Below are 20545 nucleotides of genomic sequence, written 5' to 3'. Positions count from 1 at the left end.
ATCAAGGAAAAAATTAATGGGCACTTGGAGAGGTTTAAGCTAATTAAGGAGAGCCAACACGGATTTGTAAAAGGCAGATCGTGTTTGACTAACCTAATTGAATTTTTTGATGAAGTAACAGGAAGGATTGATGAAGCGAATGCAATGGATTTTGTCTACATGGATTTTTGGAAGGCGTTTGACAAAGTATTAACAAATTAACAAAATTGAGGCTCATGGAATAGTTGGGTCAGTGGCAGCTTGGATAAGGAATTGGCTTAAGGACAGAAAACAGCGAGTTGTGGTAAATGGCTGTTTTTCGGACTGGGGGATGGTGGACAGTCGTGCTCCCCGGGGGTCAGTGCTGGGGCCACTGCTTTATTTGATATATGTGAATGGCCTGGATGTTGGAATGCAGAGTAGAGTTTCTGGGTTTGCCAATGACACCAGGCTTGGGGGTGTGGCAAACAGTGATGATACCAATCGACTGCAACAGGATGTAGAGAGGCTGACGGAATGCGCGGACATGTGGCAAATGGAAATTAATGCAGTGCGGTGTGGGGTGATGCATTTTGGCGGAGGGAACAGGGAGAGGCAATGTACACTTAATGGCACAATTTTAGGGAGTGTGCGGGGACAGAGGGACCTGGGAGTTGGTGTGCATAGGTCCTTAAAGGTGGCGGGACATATTGAGAGAGTGATTAGCAAAGCATATGGGATCTTGGGCTTCATAAATAGAGGTATTGAGTACAAAAGTAGAGAAATTATGCTGAACCTTTATAAAGCGCTAGTTAGGCCACAACTTGAGTGTTGCGTCCAGTTCTCGTCACCACACTTTAGGAAGGATGTGAAGGCACTGGAGAGGGTGAAGAGGAGATTTACCGGAGTGGTTCCGGGGATGGGGGATCTTAGCTACAAGGACAGGTTGGAGAAGCTGGATTTGTTTTCATTAAAGCAAAGGAGGTTGAGGGGTGATTTGATAGAGGTGTACAAGATTGTGATGGGTTTGGATAGGCTAGACAGAGAAAGGCTGTTCCCACTAGTTGATGGTGCAAGGACTGGGGGACACAGATTTGGGGTTTTGGGCGGGAGGTGAGGAAGGGCTTTTTTACACAGCGAGTGGTGAGGATCTGGAACTCGCTGCCGACGGCGGTGGTGGAGGCAGCCACACTCAGTGTTTTCGGGGGGGAGACTGGATAGGCACTCGGGGGAGGTGGACTTGCAGGGCTGCGGGGATGGAGCGAGGGAATGGGACTGACTGGATTGCTCTACAGAGAGCCGGCACGGACTCCTTCTGTGCCGTTATGACTCTATGACTCTATTAATAATCTATATATATATAAAACAGTATGTCTCTCTGTCTGTCTCTCTGTCCGGCTATACAATCAAAAGTTATAGAGCGTACCTACACATATGTTATATCAAAAGAAAGCTTATCATTAGGGGACTCTCATAGCCATATTTACTTTTTGGTCGGACAAAAACTGTGCCGACGGTATTCAAAAAACGTTCAAAATTCCGCTCATTATCCGCTCATTAGCATCGAGTGACATGAAGGTTGACCAATCGTACAGTCGAGCGACCCGACGGTCGACCAATCGCTGCGTCACGGGGGCGGGTTCATTGCGTGTGCGGGCGGGCCATCCTAGAGTCGAGTGATGTGACGATTGACCAATCCTACAGTTTAGTGACCTGACGATTGACCAATCGGTGCGTGTGTGGGCGGGCCTAATGCTTCTGAGTTGAGGTGAGTGGCCGCCATCTTGATTCCAAACTCTTCATTTCTTTTTCCCACTTTCTGCGTGTTTCTTTTCAAATCTAGATTTCCAGCAAAAAAAAGTTGCTTTTAAAACACAAATTGTTTTTAAAAAAAGTTAATTAATTTGTAAATCTTTTCTCTAACCTCTATAATTTTCCTACCTTTCACCGTTTTTGCAGGCAGGCCTCGAAGCCTGGGCCTCTGTTGCCCAGCCACGCCCGAGCTATGCACCTCCCATCCCGCTCAACAAGCGGCCCGCGATCGCCGCCATCTTTCTAAAGGCTGGCGGCGCGGGACTGAGGCGAGCGTAGTCAGCGCCGGCATCTTAGTAAAGGCGGGCGGGCGGGAGTCAGCGAATCGGCGGTCTTGAAGCCGGCTCGGGCGGGGGGCGGGGCTCAGGAGGGCGGGGGGGAAGGGTTACCCCGGCAACCGGGCCCGGCCCTCTCTCTCAGCCTCAAGCCGGCTCACGCCCGTTCCCGGGGCTTAGTTCCAGTGCAGACCCAGCCGCAATCGGCGGTCTTGAAGCCGGCTTGGGGGGCGGGGCTCGGGAGGGTGGAGAGTGGCGCTCGGGAGGGCGGGGGGCGGGTCTCGGGAAGGGGGGGGAAAGGGTTACCCCGGCAACCGGGCCCGGCCGTCTCTCACAGCCTCACGCCCATTCCCGGGGCTTGGCTCCATTTGCGGCCATGGGCCACTCACCCTCTCTCTCTCCTTCCCTCTGTCTCTCTCTCTTCCCCCCCTCCCCTCTCCCCCCCCCTCCCTCTCCTCCCTCCCCTCCCCTTCTCTCTCCCCCCTGCCTCACCCTCTCTCCCCCCTGCCTCACCCTCTCTCTCTCCCCCTCTCTCTCTCCTCCCTCCCCCTCTCTCCCCCTCTCTCTCTCCCCCTCTCTCTCTCTCTCTCCCCCCCTCCCTCCCCCTCTCTCTCCCCCCTCCCCCCTCCCTCCTCCCCTCTCTCCCCCTGCCTCACCCTCTCCCCCCCTCCCTCCCCCTCTCTCTCCCCCCTCCCCCCTCCCCTCTCTCTCCCCCCTGCCTCACCCTCTCCCCCCTGCCTCACCCTCTCTCTCTCCCCCTCTCTCTCTCCCCCCTCCCTCCCTCTCTCTCTCTCTCCCCCCCTCCCTCCCCCTCTCTCTCTCCCCTCTCTTCCCCCCTCCCCTCTCTCCCCCCTCTCTTCCCCCCCTCCCCCCTCTCTTCCCCCCCTCCCCTCTCTTCCCCCCCTCCCCTCTCCCCCCTCTCTCTCCCCCCCTCCCCTCTCCCCCCTCTCTCTCCCCCCCTCCCCTCTCCCCCCTCTCTCTCCCCCCCTCCCCTCTCCCCCCTCTCTCTCCCCCTCTCTCTCTCTGCCCCCTCCCCTCCCCCTCTCTCCCGCCCCCTCCCTCACCCTCTCCCCCCGCCCCCTCCCTCACCCTCTCCCCCTCCTCTCTCTGCCCCTCCCTCCCTCCTCCCCCTCCCTCCCTTCCTCCCACCCCTCCCTCCCTCCCCCTCTCTCTCTGCCCTTCCCTCCCCCTCTCTCTTCTCCCCTTCCCTCCCCCTCTCTCTTTCTCCCCCTCCCTCCCCTCTCTCTCTCCCCCCTCTCTCTCTCCCCCAGTCTCTCTCTCCCCCCCAGTCTCTCTCTCCCCCCAGTCTCTCTCTCCCCCCCAGTCTCTCTCTCCCCCCCAGTCTCTCTCTCTCTCTCTCAATTCAATTCAAATCGCTTTATTGGCATGATAAGGTACATCTTATGTTGCCAAAGCATCAAAATACATTTATGGTTGAACACATAAACGCAGTTCTATTCATACAGTGTATAAACAGGTATATCCCTGAGTGTATAAATATACATTTGCATTATTTATATATACTCTTTTCTTAGGTTTACTGGTTGTCCCTCTGTTCATGGCAAGCTGTAACATAGTGTGCTGCCAGTGCTACACAGCTTCTCTCCTCCCCCAGTAGGTATGGGAGTTTTTGGTCGTCATTCAGATTTCTGAATTCAGGGCATATTTGTGAGAATTTTTGGTAGAAATTCTCCCTGATGCCCTGATATTTTCCACAGGCTGTGAGGAAGTGCATCTCTGTCTCCACTACTCCCTGACTGCAGTGAGAGCATATCCTGTCCTCTCTTGGCAGCCTGGTCTGCCTGTGTCTGCCTTTTTCGATCGCTAGGCTATGTTCGCTAAGTCTGTACCTTGTCAAGGTTTTTCTCAGTTTGTTATCCTTTACCATGGTCAGGTACTCAGCCATGTTGTATTGTCTGTTTAGGGTCAAGTAGCAATTGAGTTTGCTTTGGGTTTTTGTTGTTTCTGCCCAATATGACAGGTATTTTTTCTTTTGTTTAGTGACAATTGTGTTGGGTCGAATTCTCTCTGCTACGATGTCACTGTCCTGGGGCTGGTTATTGTTAGTAGTGTTAGTGGTTGCTTCACTGAGTCCCAGGACTAGTTGACTGAGGGAGTTATTCTTTATGGTCCTCTCTTGACATTTCAAGGCTTCGTAATGATAGCAGTGGGGGTTGCTCATTTTTAGGTGTTTCCAAAATTTGGTGGCTCTTTTTTGGATAGTAATTATTAGTGGAAATTGGCCTAGTTCTGCCCTGCATGCATTGTTTACGGTTTTCCTTTGAGTCCGGAGGATACTTTTACAGAATTCTGCATGTAGGATCTCAATTGGGTGCTTGTCCCATTTTGCAAAATCTTGTTGTGTTAGCGGTCCCCACACTTCACTGCCATAGAGTGCAATTGGTTCAATTACTGATTTGAAAATTTTGAGCCAAATGCTAATTGGGATTTCTATTTGGATTGATCTTTCAATGGCGTAGAAAGCCCTTCTTGCTTTCTCTTTCAGTTCATTCACAGCCAGTTTGAAATTTCCCGTAGAGCTGATTTTTATGCCCAAGTATGTGTAGTTAGTGGTTTGTTCGATTTTAGTTGTTCCTAGTGTGAGATTTATTTTGGGTCCCTGATGTCTGGATCTTTGTTGGAACACGAGGACTTTGGTTTTTTGGAGGTTTATTGTCAGGGCCCAGGTCTGACAGACTGATTCCAGCAGATCCAGGTTCTGCTGTAGACCCTCCTTAGTTGGTGACAGCAGAACCAGGTCGTCTGCATAGAGGAGGAATTTAACCTCTCTCTCCCCAGTCTCTCTCTCTCTCTCCCCCAGTCTCTCTCTCTCTCTCCCCCAGTCTCTCTCTCTCCCCCCCAGTCTCTCTCTCTCTCTCTCTCTCTTCTCCCCCCGTCTCTCTCTCTCTCTTCTCCCCCCGGTCGCTCTCTCTCTTCCCCCCGGTCGCTCTCTCTCTTCCCCCCGGTCGCTCTCTCTCTTCCCCCCGGTCGCGCTCTCTCTTCCCCCCGGTCGCTCTCTCTCTTCCCCCCGGTCGCGCTCTCTCTCTTCCCCCCGGTCGCTCTCTCTCTCTTCCCCCCGGTCGCTCTCTCTCTCTTCCCCCCGGTCGCTCTCTCTCTTCCCCCCGGTCGCTCTCTCTCTTCCCCCCGGTCGCTCTCTCTCTTCCCCCCGGTCGCTCTCTCTCTTCCCCCCGGTCGCTCTCTCTCTTCCCCCCGGTCGCTCTCTCTCTTCCCCCCGGTCGCTCTCTCTCTTCCCCCCGGTCGCTCTCTCTCTTCCCCCCGGTCGCTCTCTCTCTTCCCCCCGGTCGCTCTCTCTCTTCCCCCCGGTCGCTCTCTCTCTTCCCCCCGGTCGCTCTCTCTCTTCCCCCCGGTCGCTCTCTCTCTTCCCCCCGGTCGCTCTCTCTCTTCCCCCCGGTCGCTCTCTCTCTTCCCCCCGGTCGCTCTCTCTCTTCCCCCCGGTCGCTCTCTCTCTTCCCCCCGGTCGCTCTCTCTCTTCCCCCCGGTCGCTCTCTCTCTTCCCCCCGGTCGCTCTCTCTCTTCCCCCCGGTCGCTCTCTCTCTTCCCCCCGGTCGCTCTCTCTCTTCCCCCCGGTCGCTCTCTCTCTTCCCCCCGGTCGCTCTCTCTCTCTCTCTTCCAACAACAACATGCCCTCAAAAAAGCCTCGGCACCGCCGGGCACTCCAGCTAGTAATTAATAAAGTAATACATTCTTGCTGGGTAGCCCAATACTAGCTATACTATTGGACCGAGTCTTGACTCGAAGATCAGCATCTTAATTCAAGTTGTCACTGGCATCTACACTAACAAAAGGGAAGTATATTCTATAGAATTATTACATAATAGAATTATTGCATAATATTATGTTAATAGAATAATTACATAATTCTAACAGTTACACAAGGACAGGCCTATATCCCATCAAACATATTTTCCCCTCCACCCCCCCTTTCAGCATTCCGAAGGGACCACTCCCTCCGCGACACCCTGGTCCACTCCTCTATCGCCCCCAACACCCCTTCCCCTTCCCACGGCACCTTCCCATGCAAGCGCAGGAGATGCAACACCTGCCCTTTTACCTCCTCCCTTCCCACTGTCCAGGGCCCCAAACACTCCTTCCAGGTGAAACAGCGATTTACTTGTACTTCTTACAATTTAATATACTGTATTCGCTGCTCATGATGCGGCCTCCTCTACATTAGGGAGACCAAATGCAGATTGGGTGACCGCTTTGCAGAACACCTCCGTTCAGTCCGTAAGCGTGACCCCGAGCTACCGGTCGCCTGTCACTTTAATTCTCCCCTCCACTCCCACTCTGATCTCTCCGCCCTCGGCCTCTTACACTGTTGCAATGAAGCTCAACGTAAGCTCGAGGAAAAGCACCTCATCTTTCAATTAGGCACTTTACAGCCTTCTGGAATTAACATCAAGTTCAACAATTTCAGACCATAACCTCCGTCCCTGTATTTCTTTATATTTATTTTTTTGTCTTGTTTTCTCACATGGTAGCTGTTAATGATGCTGCCATCATCATTCACACCTCATCTAGAGTCATCTTTTGTTTCTTAACTTGTCCCATTACCTCTCCTTTTGCCTTGCACCATCATCCCTTTTGTCAGTCAACCTCTCCTGCCTTCCATCCTATCACAGACCTCCCCTTTGTTCTTTCCTCCCCTCCTCCCTGCCCCTGCTTAAAAATCTCTCTTCTCTAACCTTTTCCATTTCTGACGAAGGGTCCCCGACTCGAAACATTGACTCTGTTTCTCTCTCCTCAATGCTGCCTGACCCGCTGAGTGTTTCCAGCATTTCCTGTTGTTTTTATCAGGCCTATATACTTATCACTATCTCCCAGTTATCCCTTGATACAATGTTTAATACAGGTACTATTAATCTGTTTGTTAGAAGAGAAATGTTATGTAGAATGCCCTGTATTGTGGCATCTTGAATTCCTGTTTCAGTGACATCACAGGATGGGGCAATCCCATTCATGGTACAGTCCCATTGATCCCATTACATTGGAACCTGTATTACAGTTACCATTATAAAATGACCACCTGCCTACAGCAGCAACCTTTTGCAGTCCCAACCAAAAGCTAATACAATTCCTTTGAACTTATCCTTTATAGAGCAGTCACCTGTGTGCCACATATTGTGGCCACTGAGTTGCACCTGCATGGAATCATTGGGCTAAGGCTGGGTAGGAGTTGGAGGCTGGAGAGACTACAGAGTCAGGCCAGGATTAGGCAGGAGTCGGACAAATAGTTTATTCATAGTCATTTTTCTAATGTGTTGGCTGTACCTTCAGTTCATCACAGCCCCAGGACATCACTGCAGGAGTTCCTCAGGGCAGTGTCCTAGGCCCAACCATCTTCAGCTGCTTCATCAATGACCTTCCCTCCATCATAAGGTCAGAAGTGGGGATGTTCGCTGATGACTGTACAATGTTCAGTGCCATTCGCAGCAAGACCTGGACGATATTCAGGCATGGGCTGATAAGTGGCAGGTAACATTCGCACCACACAAGTGCCAGGCGATGACTATCTCCAACAAGCGAGCGTCTAACCACCGCCCCTTAACATTCAACGGCATTACCATCGCCGAATTCCCCACATCAACATCCTGGGGATCGCCATAGACCAGAAACTTAACTGGACCAGCCACATAAATGCAATGGCAACAAGAGCAGGTCAGAGGCTGGGTATTTTGTGGCGAGTGTCTCACCTCCTGACTCCCCAAAAGCCTTTCCACCATCTACAAGGCACAAGTCAGGAGTGTGATGGAATACTCTCCATTTGCCTGGATGAGTGCAGCTCCAACAACACTCAAGAAGCTCAACACCATCCAGGACAAAGCAGCCCACTTGATTGGCACCCCATCCACCACCTTAAACATTCACTCCCTCCACCACCGGCGTACTGTGGCTGCAGTGTGTACCCTCTACAAGATGCACTGCAGCAACTCGCCAAGGCTTCTTCGGCAGCACCTCCCAAACCCACGACCTCTTCCACCTAGAAGGACAAGGGCAGCAGGCGCATGGGAACACCACCACCTCCAAGTTCCCCTCCAAGTCACACACCATCCTGACTTGGAAGTATATCGCTGATCCTTCATCGTCGCTGGGTCAAAACCCTGGAACTCCCTCCCTAACAGCACTGTGGGAGTACCTTCACCACACGGACTGCAGCGGTTCAAGGCGGCGGCTCACCACCACCTTCTCAAGGGCAACTAGGGATGGGCAATAAATGCTGGCCCTGCCAGCGACACCCACATCCCATGAATGAATAAAAACAAAAATTAATAATCCTCAATTCTCAGTCCTATTTGTTCCCATTTTGTTTTAAACTTCTTCTTCACTTAATTGATGAATTGCACAAATTTCACAGCTGGAAAAGTAGGTGAATATGCATCAACGTATTTATTAGTTTTTGCTCTTTATTTTTGCTGTCAAGCAAGTTTGATTTTAGTCCTCTGACAGGAAAGCTCTCGTTGTAGATACAACACATATATATAACCAGTAAATGAACTATTAGGTTGCAATTTGCTGACCACTTTTGTGTCGTTACAAAGTGGTTTTGGATGCACATCAATGCAAATATGGTATTGCAGAATTGGCACATAACTCAAGAATCTGATTCTCAAGTGTACAAAAGCTGACTGGTGTGAGAGCCCCAATAGGAGATCATCTCACATTGCTATGAATTCACACGAGGTACAGTATAACTCCAGCCTGGTGAAAAGCCACATTTTAAAAGTGTGGATGTACTGTAGTCCATTGTTTTTAAAGGTACGGCAAAACAGAAGTTCTGCCTGCTTTTTCCTGACATTAAAGCAGATGTTCAGCCCTCGTGTGGGTCCAAGCATATGGCTGGAATTTTCATGTTGCCGAGCGTGCGGGTCTGGGGGCGGGTCGGCAGTAAAAACGCCGGAAATTGTGAGCGCGTCGGGAACCCGCCGTCATCCCGCCGCCTCGTGCATTTAACTCGGGCAGCTTTGAAGGCGCGACACAGACCCGATCCGCAGAACCGGGTGACCTCATTGAAATCATTAAATGCTTCTTTACAGACCCTTAGCAGTGATTTTAACGGCTGTTTCTGAGTTTTACTGCAGGAACACGGGAGTCACGGAGGTCGGCACCTCGCCTGTGAAGGGGAGGCGGAAGTTCAGTAGCCATTGGTGAGTTACATAGAAACATAGAAGATAGGAGCAGGAGTAGGCCATTCGGCCCCTCGAGCCTGCTCCGCCATTTAATGAGATCATGGCTGATCATCCAAATTCAGTACCCTGTCCCTCCTTTCTCCCCATATCCCTTGATCCCTTTAGCCTTAAGAAATATATCTAACTCCTTCTTGAATATATTTAATGAATTGGCCTCAACTGCCTTCTGTGGTAGAGAATTCCACAGGTTCACCACTCTCTGGGTGAAGAAATTCCTCCTCATCTCAGTCCTAAATCACTTACCCCTTATCCTTAGACTGTGACCCCTGGTTCTGGACGCCCCCCGCCATCGGGAACATCCTTCCTGAATTTAGTCTGTCTACTCCTGTTAGAATTTTATAAGTTTCAATGAGATCCCCTCTCATTCTTCTAAACTCTAGCGAATATAAGCCTAATCGACCCAATCTCTCTTCATACGTCATTCCTGCCATCCCAGGTATCAGTCTGGTGAATCTTCGCTGCACTCCCTCCATGGCAAGAACATCCTTCCTCAGATAAGGCAACCAAAACTGCACGCAATACTCAAGGTGTGGTCTTATCAAGGCCCTGTCCAACTGCAGCAAGACATCCTTGCTCCTGTACTCGAATCCTCTCGCTATGAAGGCCAACATACCATTTGCCATCTTAACCGCCTGCTGCACCTGCATGCTTACCTTCAGCAACTGGTGCACAAGGACACCCAGGTCTTGTTGCATTTCCCCTTTTCCCAATCTATTGCCATTCAGATAATAATCTGTCTTTTTGTTTTTGCCACTGAAGTGGATAACCTCGCATTTATCAAAATTTACTGCATCTGCCATATCACCCAACCTGTCCAAATCATACTGGAGTTTCTCTGCATCCTCCTCACAGCACACACGTCCACCCAGCTTTGTGTCATCTGCAAACTCAGATATTACAACGAATTCCCTCGTCTAGATCATTAATATATATTGTGAATAACTGGGGTCCTAGCACCGATCCCTGCGGTACCCCACTAGTCACTGCCTGCCACTCGGAAAACGACCCGTTTATTCCAACTCTTTGCTTTCTGTCTGCCAACCAGTTCTCTATCCAAGTCAGTACCTTGCCCCCAATCCCATGTGCCTTTAATTTGCACGCTAATCTCTTATGCGGGACCTTATCGAAAGCCTTCTGAAAGTCCAAATACACCACATCCACTGGTTCTCCCTTATCTATTCTACCAGTTACATCCTCAAAAAATTCCAGTAGATTAGTCAAGTATGATTTACCTTTTGTAAATCCATGTTAACTTTGTCCGATCCTGTCACTGTTTTCCAAGTGCTCTGCTATTACATCTTTTATAATGGACTCTAGCATTTTCCCCACTACCGGTGTCAGGTTTACAGGTCTATAATTCCCCTTTTTATCTCTACCACCTTTTTTAAATAGTGGGGTTACATTAGCTATCCTCCAATCCATGGGAACTGTTCCAGAGTCTATCGAATTTTGGAAGATGACCAGCAATGCATCTACTATTTTTAGGGCCACTTCCTTAAGTACCCTAGGATGTAGATTATCAGGCCCTGGGGATTTATCGGCCTTCAATCCCGTCAATTTCCCTAACACCATTTCCCTACAAATACTGATTTCTTTCAGTTCCTCCCTCTCATTAGACCCTATGTTCCCCGACATCTCTGGGAGGTTATTTGTGTCCTCCTTTGTGAAGACAGAACCAGAGTTTGGATTTAATTGGTCTGCCATTTCTTTGTTCCCCATTATAAATTCCCCTGATTCTGACTGCAAGGGACCTACGCTTGACTTCACCAATCTTTTTCTCTTCACATATGTATAGAAGCTTTTACATTCAGTTTTTATGTTCCCTGCAAGCTTACTCTCATATTCTATTTTCCCCCTCTTAATTAATCCATTTGTCCTCCTTTGTTGAATCCAAAACTGCTCCCAATCCTCAGGTTTGCTGCTTTTTCTGGCCAATTTATATGTCCTCTCCTTGGATCTTATGCTATCCCTAATTTCCCTTGTTAGCCATGGTTGAGTCACTTTTTTGTTTTATTTTTGTGCCTAACAGGGATGAACAAATTCTGTAGTTCATCCATGCAATCTTTAAATGTTTGCCATTGCCTATCCACCGTCAACCCTTTAAGTAACGTCCCCAATCCATCCTAGCCAACTCGCGCCTCATAGTTTCCTTTATTTAAATTCAGGACCCTAGTCTCTGAGTCAACTACTTCATTCTCCATCTTAATGAAGAATTCTACCATATTATGATCGCTCCTCCCCAAGGGGCCTCGCTCAACAAGATTGCTAATTAATCCTTTCTCATTACATAAAATCTAAGATGGCCTGATCTCTAGTTCATTCATTGAGAGCTGGGAGAAGCACATAAATACTGTAACATTACACCTCATTACTTACCTCGTGGAAAGGCTCATGCTGACTCCATTTTGAGCACAGATTTAGGTGTCAGCAGTTTGCAGGTCATTTTTGAAACCTCGGAAGCCACTCTCACCACATTGCTACTCACTATCACAACATTGAGGGATTGGCTCTCTGATCTCCACTTTACCTGACATCTACTACATCAGCATGGGGGCCACTTATACTGTCTCACCTTGGCCCTCAGAATCAGACCAAGATGAGCCCTATCACCAACAACACCAGCCACACCAGCAACAGCAGCAACCACAACAGCAGCCTTCTCCTCAATGACCTGATGCTCCACAGCAGAGAGGGGGTCAACATAAGGCTGCAGCATGCCGGAGGCGACACCCCCAACACAGGTTATACAGGCAGAGGATGAGCTTTCTAAACATGACAGATCAGCAGTGCTTCAGGAGGCTCAGGCTATCGCGCCAGGTCGTCGCAGACATTTGTGGCTTGCTGGAACAAGACCTGCTGCCCAGAGGTCCTGGTGGACACTCCTTTCCAGTGGCTGTCAAAGTCACCACCGCCCTCAACTTCTTCGCCTCAGGCTCATTCCAGGGATCTGCAGCAGACATTTGCGGCATCTCGCAGTCGGCCGCCCATTGATGCATCATGCAGGTGATCAATGCCATGTTTCACAAGTCAGACAATTATATCAACTTTGCCACTGATGAAGCCAACGTTACTGAGCGGGCGCTCGGCTTTGCGGCTCTGACTGACTTCCCACAGGTGCAGGGCACATCGACTGCACACATGTGGCCATGAAGGCTCCCCATCATCACCCAGGAGTATTTGTGAACTGCAAAGGCTTCCACTCCCTCAATGTGCAGCTCATCTGCAACCATGAAAAGATGATTATGCATTGTGCGCCAGATTCCCTGGCAGCTGTCATGACTCTTTTGTGCTGCGCCAATTCAGCCTGTACTGGAACAGCTTGGCTAGAGGTGCGGCTGGTTCTGGAGCACGAGTCTTCAGCACGACAGCTGGGATGTTGTCGGGGCCCACAGCCTTTGCTGCATCCAGTGCGCTCAGCCGTTTCTTGATATCACGTGGAGTGAATCAAATTGGCTGACAACTGGCTTCTGTGGTGGTGGGAACCTCAGGAAGAGGCCAATATGGATCACCCACTTCTGGCTGAAGATGGTTGCAAACGCTTCAGCCTTGTCTTTTGCACTCACATGCTGGGGTCCATCATAATTGAGGGTGGGGATATTCATGGAGCCTCCTCCTCCCGTTAGTTGCTTAATGGTCCACCACCATTCATGACTGGATATGGCAGGACTGCAGAGCTTTGATCTGATCCGTTGATTTTGGGATAGCTTAGCTCTGTCTATAGCCTGCTGTTTCCGCAGTTTAGCATGCATGTAGTCCTGTGTTGCAGCTTCCCCAGGTTAGCACCTCATTTTTAGGTACGCCTGGTGCTGCTCCTGGCATGCTCTTCTGCACTTCTCATTGAACCAGGGTTGGTCCCCTGGCTTGATGGTAATGGTAGAGTGAGGGATATGCCGGGCCATGAGGTTACAGATTGTGGTAGAATACAATTCTGCTGCTGCTGATGGCCCACAGCGCCTTATGGATGCCCAGTTTTAAGCTGGTAGATTTGTTCTGAATCTATTCCATTTAGCATGGTGGTCATGCCACACAACACGATGGAGGGTGTCCTCAGTGTGAAGATGGGACTTTGTGTGGTGGTCACTGCTACCAATGCTGTCATGGTCTGTGACAGGTAGATTGGTGAAGACGAGGTCAAGTAGGTTTCTCCCTCACCACCTGCTGCGGGCCCAGTCAAATAGCTATGTCCTTCAAGACTCGGCCAGTAGTGGTGCTACCGAGCTATTCTTGGTGATGGACATTGAAGCCCCCCACCCAGAGTACATTCTATGCCTTTGCTACCCTCAGTGCTTCTTCCAAATGGTGTTTAACATGGAGGAGTACTGATTCATCAGCTGAGGGAGGGCGGTAGGTGGTAATCAGCAGGAGGTTTCCTTGCCCATGCTTGACCTGAGGCCATGAGAGTTCATGGGGTTCAGAGTCAATGTTGAGGACTCTGAGGACCACTCCCTCCTCTATACCACTGTGCCGCCACCCCTGGTGGGCCTGTACTGCGGGTGGGATGGTGATGGAGGAGTCTGGGACTATTGGCTGAAAGGTATGATTCTGTGAGTATGACTATGTCAGGCTGTTGCTTAACTAGTCTGTGGGACAGCTCTCCCAATTTTGGCACAAGTCCCCAGGTGTTGGTGAGGAGGACTTTGCAGGGCCAACTGGGTTAGGTGTGCTGTTGTCATGTCTGAAGCTGGTGCCTAGATCGATGCCAGGTGGTTTGTCTAGTTTTATTCTTATTATTATTATTGTTTCTCAAAGCGGTTGTTACAACTGAGTGACTTGCTAGGCCATTTCATAGGGCAGTTAAGGGTCAACCACATTGCTGTGGGTCTGGAGTCACACGTAGGCCAGCAGATTCTCTTCCCTGAAGGCCATTAAAGGGTTTTTACAACAATCCGATAGTTTCACAGTCCCCTTTGCTGATACAAGCTTTTCAAGATTTATTTAATTAACTGAATTTAAATTCCCCAGTTGCCATGGTGGGATTTTTGAACTCACACCTACTGGATCATTAGTCCAGGCCTCTGGATTACATAACTACTATGCTACCGTTTTTGTCATGCTTTCTGTCCTTTAGTCAACTTCGCATCCTTGCATCAACTACTCCTTTAATCCCATGGGCTTCAATTTTGCTAACAAGTCTATTATGTGGTACTTTATCAAGTGTCTTTTGAAAATAAATATACCCAACATCAACTGCGCTACCCTCATTAACCCGCTCCGTTGCTTCAGCAAAGAAGCAATGTTGTACGTGATTTTCCAGTCATTTAATTAATGGTGGCAAAATCATGCGCAGTACGTGCCTGGATCTCAGATATGAACACCTGGAGGGAGAAATTCGGTATCGCCCCGTTTGGGGCACTAACTTTTAAAAGTTGGAGAAAAGCACCCTGGGCCGTGAAGCGCTTCCGCGTTGGAAGGCTCCTTCCCTCCCTTAAAGGGAAGGGCCATTGCTGCAAGAAAACGAATCCCCTGATCGCTGACGGCACCTCTGATCGGTGCCGATCAGCCCCAAGCTTTCTAACAGAGTGCAGGGCTGATCAAGCGCGGCACCTGAAAATTGGAAAAAAAAGCACAGAGTCTTGATGAAACATTTTTCGTCTGCCTCACCGGCAATCCCTTTAACTACCGCTCCCCAAGTGGCCATCCGCGGTGACAACGCCTCCTGCAGCTGCCGGTATTGATGCCCGGTGATGCTGCAGGGGACGGAAGCCAAGTTTGCATCCAGGGCGGTTCCACGGTGATACCGGGGCACTGTTCACTGGATAATGTCATGATCTCTGGGGCACAGGAGATCGTGGTGTTAGGGTTTATCACTGCCGCTAACCTGCAGGGGAAGTTCGCGAGCGTCGGTACTCTTGCTGCGCCCGGTCGCAAAGCCAATAGCGCCCCGTTAACGCCCCCCGGAGGTGCTAACAGGAGGCGCAAAGGAGGCCAATTTCTCCCCCCTGGAAACTAAGTTTTGCTGCCAGAAAAGTAAAATCAGAAAATACCTTTTAAAGTACACTTTTAATTTTTAAAAAGCTAAACACTTCTTGTTACGTCCATGTCTAATTGAGACACGGACTGCAGGAGTTGGTTATAACAGGTGTTTACTGAGTGGAGACAAAACTGGAACTACTATACAAACTTATATACAGGGGTGGTCACTACTGGTACTGCAGTATACAGGGGCTGCAGAATATAGTTCCTTCTTCAAAGTACATACACTACAATTCCTCCCCTTTTAGCTAAACAGTACATAACATTCGATTAATAATTAAATAACATATTTACAATTACAGTTGCTATACACATTAGCTGAAGTTAAGCAATTATAAATTCAGTCTTTGAGGAGGCTTCCTGATTCTGTCTGGATAACGCCTCTTTGGGGTATCAGGTTCTTCTGGCAAAGTTGATTCGGGATCAACGTCGTTTGGTTCGTCTGCTTCCAATATCACCGATTCTGAGGTAGATGCAATTGGTACTTCGGTTTCATCACCAGGTGTATCGGATTGTGGTGTGGATTTGACGTTTTCCAGTGACTCTAGAATTTGGTCAGTATGGCGTCTTACAATGCTCTCTCCAACGTCCACGGTATACATTAGAGGTCCTTGCCATGTGCAGATCGTTCCTGGCTGCCGTTTCTCTGTGCGGTAGTCCCGGGCCAAAACTGGTTGACCTATCTTAAAACTCCTGGTCGGCCTTTCATTCATATTCTGAAACTGCCTGTTCTCCACATCTCTTCTGACGTTTGGCTTAACCAAATCCAAGCGGCATCGTAGTCTTCGATTGAAGAACATCATGGCTGGAGTTTGGTTGGTAACCGCATGTGTCGCATTCCGGTAGGCAAACAAGAAGTTATCCACCTTGTGTTGTAGGGGTATGTCTTCATTACACATTGCCTTGATAGCCTTCTTGAATGTTTGAACAAACCTCTCAGGCAATCCATTGGTGGCTGGATGATATGGGGCGGATGTGTAATGCTTAACACCATTGTTCTTTAAGACCCTCCGGAACTCTTCAGACACAAACTGTGGTCCATTGTCGGAGCAAATCTGTTCAGGCAGCCCATTTCTGGCGAATATGGTTCGTAAGACTGTGATAGTTTTTTCTGTGGTGGTTGAGGACATTTTTATTACCTCTGGCCACTTTGAATGTGCATCCACCGCAATTAAAAACATCAAGTCCATAAATGGACCAGCAAAATCAATGTACACCCTTTGCCATGGAGATGAGGGCCACTCCCATGGATGTAGAGGGGCTTGTGGTGGGGCGTTTTGGACCTTCTGGCATCCTGTACAGCTCTTGGTCATCTCTTCGATTTCTCTATCAATTCCCGGCCACCACACAAACGCTCTGGCTAAGTTCTTCATTTTTACCCCCCCCAGATGACCCTCATGAAGCTCATTGAGCACTCTATCCTTCAATTTGGGTGGAATTACTACTCTGGATCCACACATCAAGGTTCCTCGGCACACTGACAGCTGTTCTCTTAGTCTAGTGAGCACCTGCTCTAGGTTGGCAAGGTGTTCACTATCATTTTCACCTGTCACTAGGATGTCGTCCAAGTAACACTGAGTCCCCGGAATCCCTTGCAGGACTTGTTCCATCGCTCTTTGCCATATCGCCGGAGCTGATGCTACTCCGAATACCAGTCGATTATACTGGTAAAGACCTTTGTGAGTGTTTATCGTGAGATACTTCCTAGAGGATTCTTCAACCTCCATCTGCAAATATGCTTGTGCTAGGTCAATTTTTGTAAAACGCTTCCCTCCAGATAGTGAGGCGACAATATCTTCTATCCTCGGAAGAGGATATTGTACTGTGTGAAGGATTGGGTTCACCGTCACCTTGAAGTCCCCACAGATGCGAACCTTCCTTGGCTCCTCAGACTTATTGTTTAACATTTTCTTCGTGACAGGAACGATGGGTGTCGCCCACTCGCTCCAGTCTACCTTAGATAACACGCCTGCATTCTCCAGATTCTCCAGCTCTGCCTCGACGGCTGGGCGAATTACATACGGTACCGGTCTTGCTTTGAAAAACTTGGGAATTGCATTCTCTTCTATTTTTATCGAGGCGGTTACGCCTTTAAGAGTTCCCAGTTCTTGTTGAAATACCTCTTTAGCGTTAGCTAAGATTTTTGACAATCGTCCAGGTGTGACGTCGTCATCCTTTTTACCAGCCACCGTCAGTGCCTGAATGGAGTGCCAGTCTAAACTTATCTTTCTGATCCATTCACGTCCCAATAACGGTGGTCCACCATCTTGCAGTATGTACAGATACAATTTCTGTATATCCTTGCCGTTGTATTCGACAGGCACCCTTATTTTCCCTCTGGGGTATACTTTCTGCCCTGTATACGTCTTCAAGACAATGGATGTGTCTTTCAAGGGTATGTGAGAGAATAGCCGCTCATAGTCTCGTCGATTCATGATGGTCAGGGCTGATCCTGTATACAATTCCATTTTGACTTGGGACCCTGCTATCGTGAGGGTGACCCAAATGGTTCGGTGATCCTCTTTTGTGATTACGTTGTGAAGTTTGAGACAGCTTAGTCTCTTGTTCCCGGATTCACTATCGCTCTTCTGGTCTTCGGAACTACTGTGTCATCTTTTGTACTTTTCTGTACTGTTCCTTAGTAGCCTTTTTGTTGTCGTTAGTCTTCTTCCCTGACCTGCAAACTCGTGCAATGTGTCCCATCTTTCCGCATTGCCTGCATATTTTGTCCTTGGACCAGCAGTCCTTCTGGTCATGGGTTGTTCTGCCGCAGCGATAACATTTTTCAAATCCCCGTGTCATTTCATGGGTGCCGTATTCCTGTGGCTTTTGCTGTATTTCCACAGCTCCCCTTGCTGCTGCTTCGTACGATACTGCCACGCTGAAAGCCTTATCTAGCGTCAGCTCTTTCTCTGAGAGTAACCTCTTCTGGGTTCCTTCACTCAGGAGTCCACAGACAAATTTGTCCCGTAGGGTATCTGCCAGTCCTGCTCCGAACTGGCAGTGCTTTGATAGCTTGCGTAGTTCCGTAAGGTAATCAGCATTGCTCTCATCTTTATGCTGATTTCTCTTGTGGAATTTAAATCTTTCTGCTATCAGCAGCGGTGTAGGATTTAGGTGTTCCTGTAGGATATCAACAATTTCGTTAAAACTCTTCGCCATCGGTTTGGCTGGAGTGATCAGGTTCCACAATAGGCCGTACGTTCTTGCGCCCATTAAGTTTAGTAGTACCGATGCCTTTTTCTCATCGGCTACTTCATTTGCCTTGCAATATACTTCGACTCTTTCCACATACGTGGTCCAGTCTTCTATTGCATTATCGAAGGCAGTGATATTGCCAGTCTTCGGCATCTTGGAGATCTAAGATGGCGCCTCCCGCGCTTTGCCTTCTTCCCCGCTGGATTAAGATGGCGCCTCCCGCGCTGTCTTCTCCGCTGCTGCTAGCGCCGCTCTCCGCGGTCCCCGTGGCAAACTGCAGCTCCTCATGGCTTTCTGCGCTTCTAATTTCTTTTATTTCAATTACTGTTCCCGTCGTCAGAGCAAACCCTATGGGACACTTTCCTCCCTCTTCTCGGGTCTGTACGCTGCCCGGCTTCGTAGCACCGGCCGCGCCCTGTGTACTCCACCCTCTCTCGCTCTCTCTCCTCTTCCCGACAACGCTGCTCGGCCCCGTTGAAAAGCCACCCGATCGAGCTCTAGCCCGCCGCAGCCCAGGAAAGATCAGTGTACTACCTGCCACCAGCCCGATTAGCTGGAACAGCATAGACAGGATAACCAAGCCCCGCTCTCGACAGCCTCTCCTGCAAATCTTCGAATTCGATGAATCAGAGGCGGTTGCCCACGGTCGACGCCCGTTTCTTCTGTTTGTTTTTTTTTCCTTTTCTTCCTTCTGGCCTCGATCTCTAACAACTTCGCTTCAGGGATGGATCCCCATGAGGTGGTGCAGAACTGTAGGTAAGTTTGGATCTGTTCGTCGCCAGTGTTACATCCGTGTGTAATTGAGACACGGACTGCAGGAGTTGGTTATAACAGGTGTTTACTGAGTGGAGACAAAACTGGAACTACTATACAAAGTTACTACACAGGCTTATATACAGGGGTGGTCACTACTGGTACTGCAGTATACAGGGGCTGCAGAATATAGTTCCTTCTTCAAAGTACATACACTACACTTCTCCTCAACCGGTCTTCATTTTTCCCTATTCTCTCCTTCACGTTTTCTTTTTCGTCTACTGTTATTACTTTCAGATTATTAGTACTTTAATCCTATCTAATATGTTCTGTTCTATCTAACCTCCTTAAAAACAGAATAAAAACATCTTGCTGATCTGTTCTCCTCTGCTTCCTGTTCACATTTTGAAGTAAAACCTTTATATCCAAATTAATATAAATGTAAAGCCAGGCCACCAATTTTAATGCACTTTAACTCAATAGTTTACAGACTATTGGAGCAATTAAGGCAGCGACCTACTCATTTTCTCACAAATAATCTCAGCAAGTTTCTATGGGGTAGGTTTTCGTCTTCACCGTTTGAAGACTTCACTAATCTGACGGGGCGGACCGAACGCCCTTCACCCACCCGATTATCATTCCATTGAATCTGGCGAGGTTTGTCGCGGGTGTGTGATCCTCCCTGCTAGACCTCTACGGAGCCCGAGGTCAATTCGCGCTCCGAATGGAAAAAAAAACATTAAATTCTTAACTTCTTGTTTTTTTGGTCCACATGTCCTTCGTTGGATTACTTCTGGCATCATTATGACATCATTATAATGTTGCCTCAAATCTGTGACTTTTCTTCTAATATCAAACATTAGTAACAGGGACAACCTTATAAACGATGATGAAGATTTCACCTTAAGCATTCATTCACATTTGCGAAGAAAGGTGAGCAAATCTTATTCAACTGGGCAGTCGGCCATGAACCCTCCACTGAGAGCATTGGCAATTTGAAGATATGCCAAGTAGAATAGTGAGTCGTTTTGTTTCACAGGGTGAATCAACGATCAACAAATTAACGTGAGCTAAATTATTAGTCCGACAACTATAATTCACGCCAATCACCTGAACAAACTGTTCAACTCTGATTACCTCTTGTTCATCATCAGAAAGAGGCAGTAGAAATGTGGGTCAGCGTAACTAGAGCAGCCGTATATAATAAAGCCCCCGACCTTCTCCTCGGTAAGTGATCAGTGATGGAATTGTTGTGACACTATCAGAGGGAATAAAAACTCGTGCACAGGCACTTCAAGCAGCTGTGATGCAAAATTAATTAAGTTCCCTCGGGCTGGAACGTTCATCTAGTCATCCAGCTAAGAATTC

At 48.8% G+C, this 20545-nt stretch overlaps 1 protein-coding gene across 1 annotated transcript in view; it reads right to left on the bottom strand.

Annotated features, from left to right (window-relative positions):
* sppl3 (signal peptide peptidase 3) overlaps positions 1 to 20147 on the bottom strand; it is a 271477-nt gene extending 251330 nt beyond the window's left edge. The window contains exon 1 of the mRNA XM_085961834.1: positions 20080 to 20147. The gene's annotated coding sequence lies outside the window, so the exon portion shown is untranslated. The remainder of the gene's footprint in view (positions 1 to 20079) is intronic.
* Between the last annotated feature and the right edge of the window lie 398 nt (positions 20148 to 20545).

The sequence above is a fragment of the Somniosus microcephalus genome, chromosome 19 (genome assembly GCF_052327205.1).
Source record: "Somniosus microcephalus isolate GS21.2 chromosome 19, FLI_Smic_1.0, whole genome shotgun sequence".
Classification (NCBI taxonomy): domain Eukaryota; kingdom Metazoa; phylum Chordata; class Chondrichthyes; order Squaliformes; family Somniosidae; genus Somniosus; species Somniosus microcephalus.
Note: the sequence above shows the minus strand (reverse complement) of the source record. Positions and strands in the feature narration are given on the sequence as shown.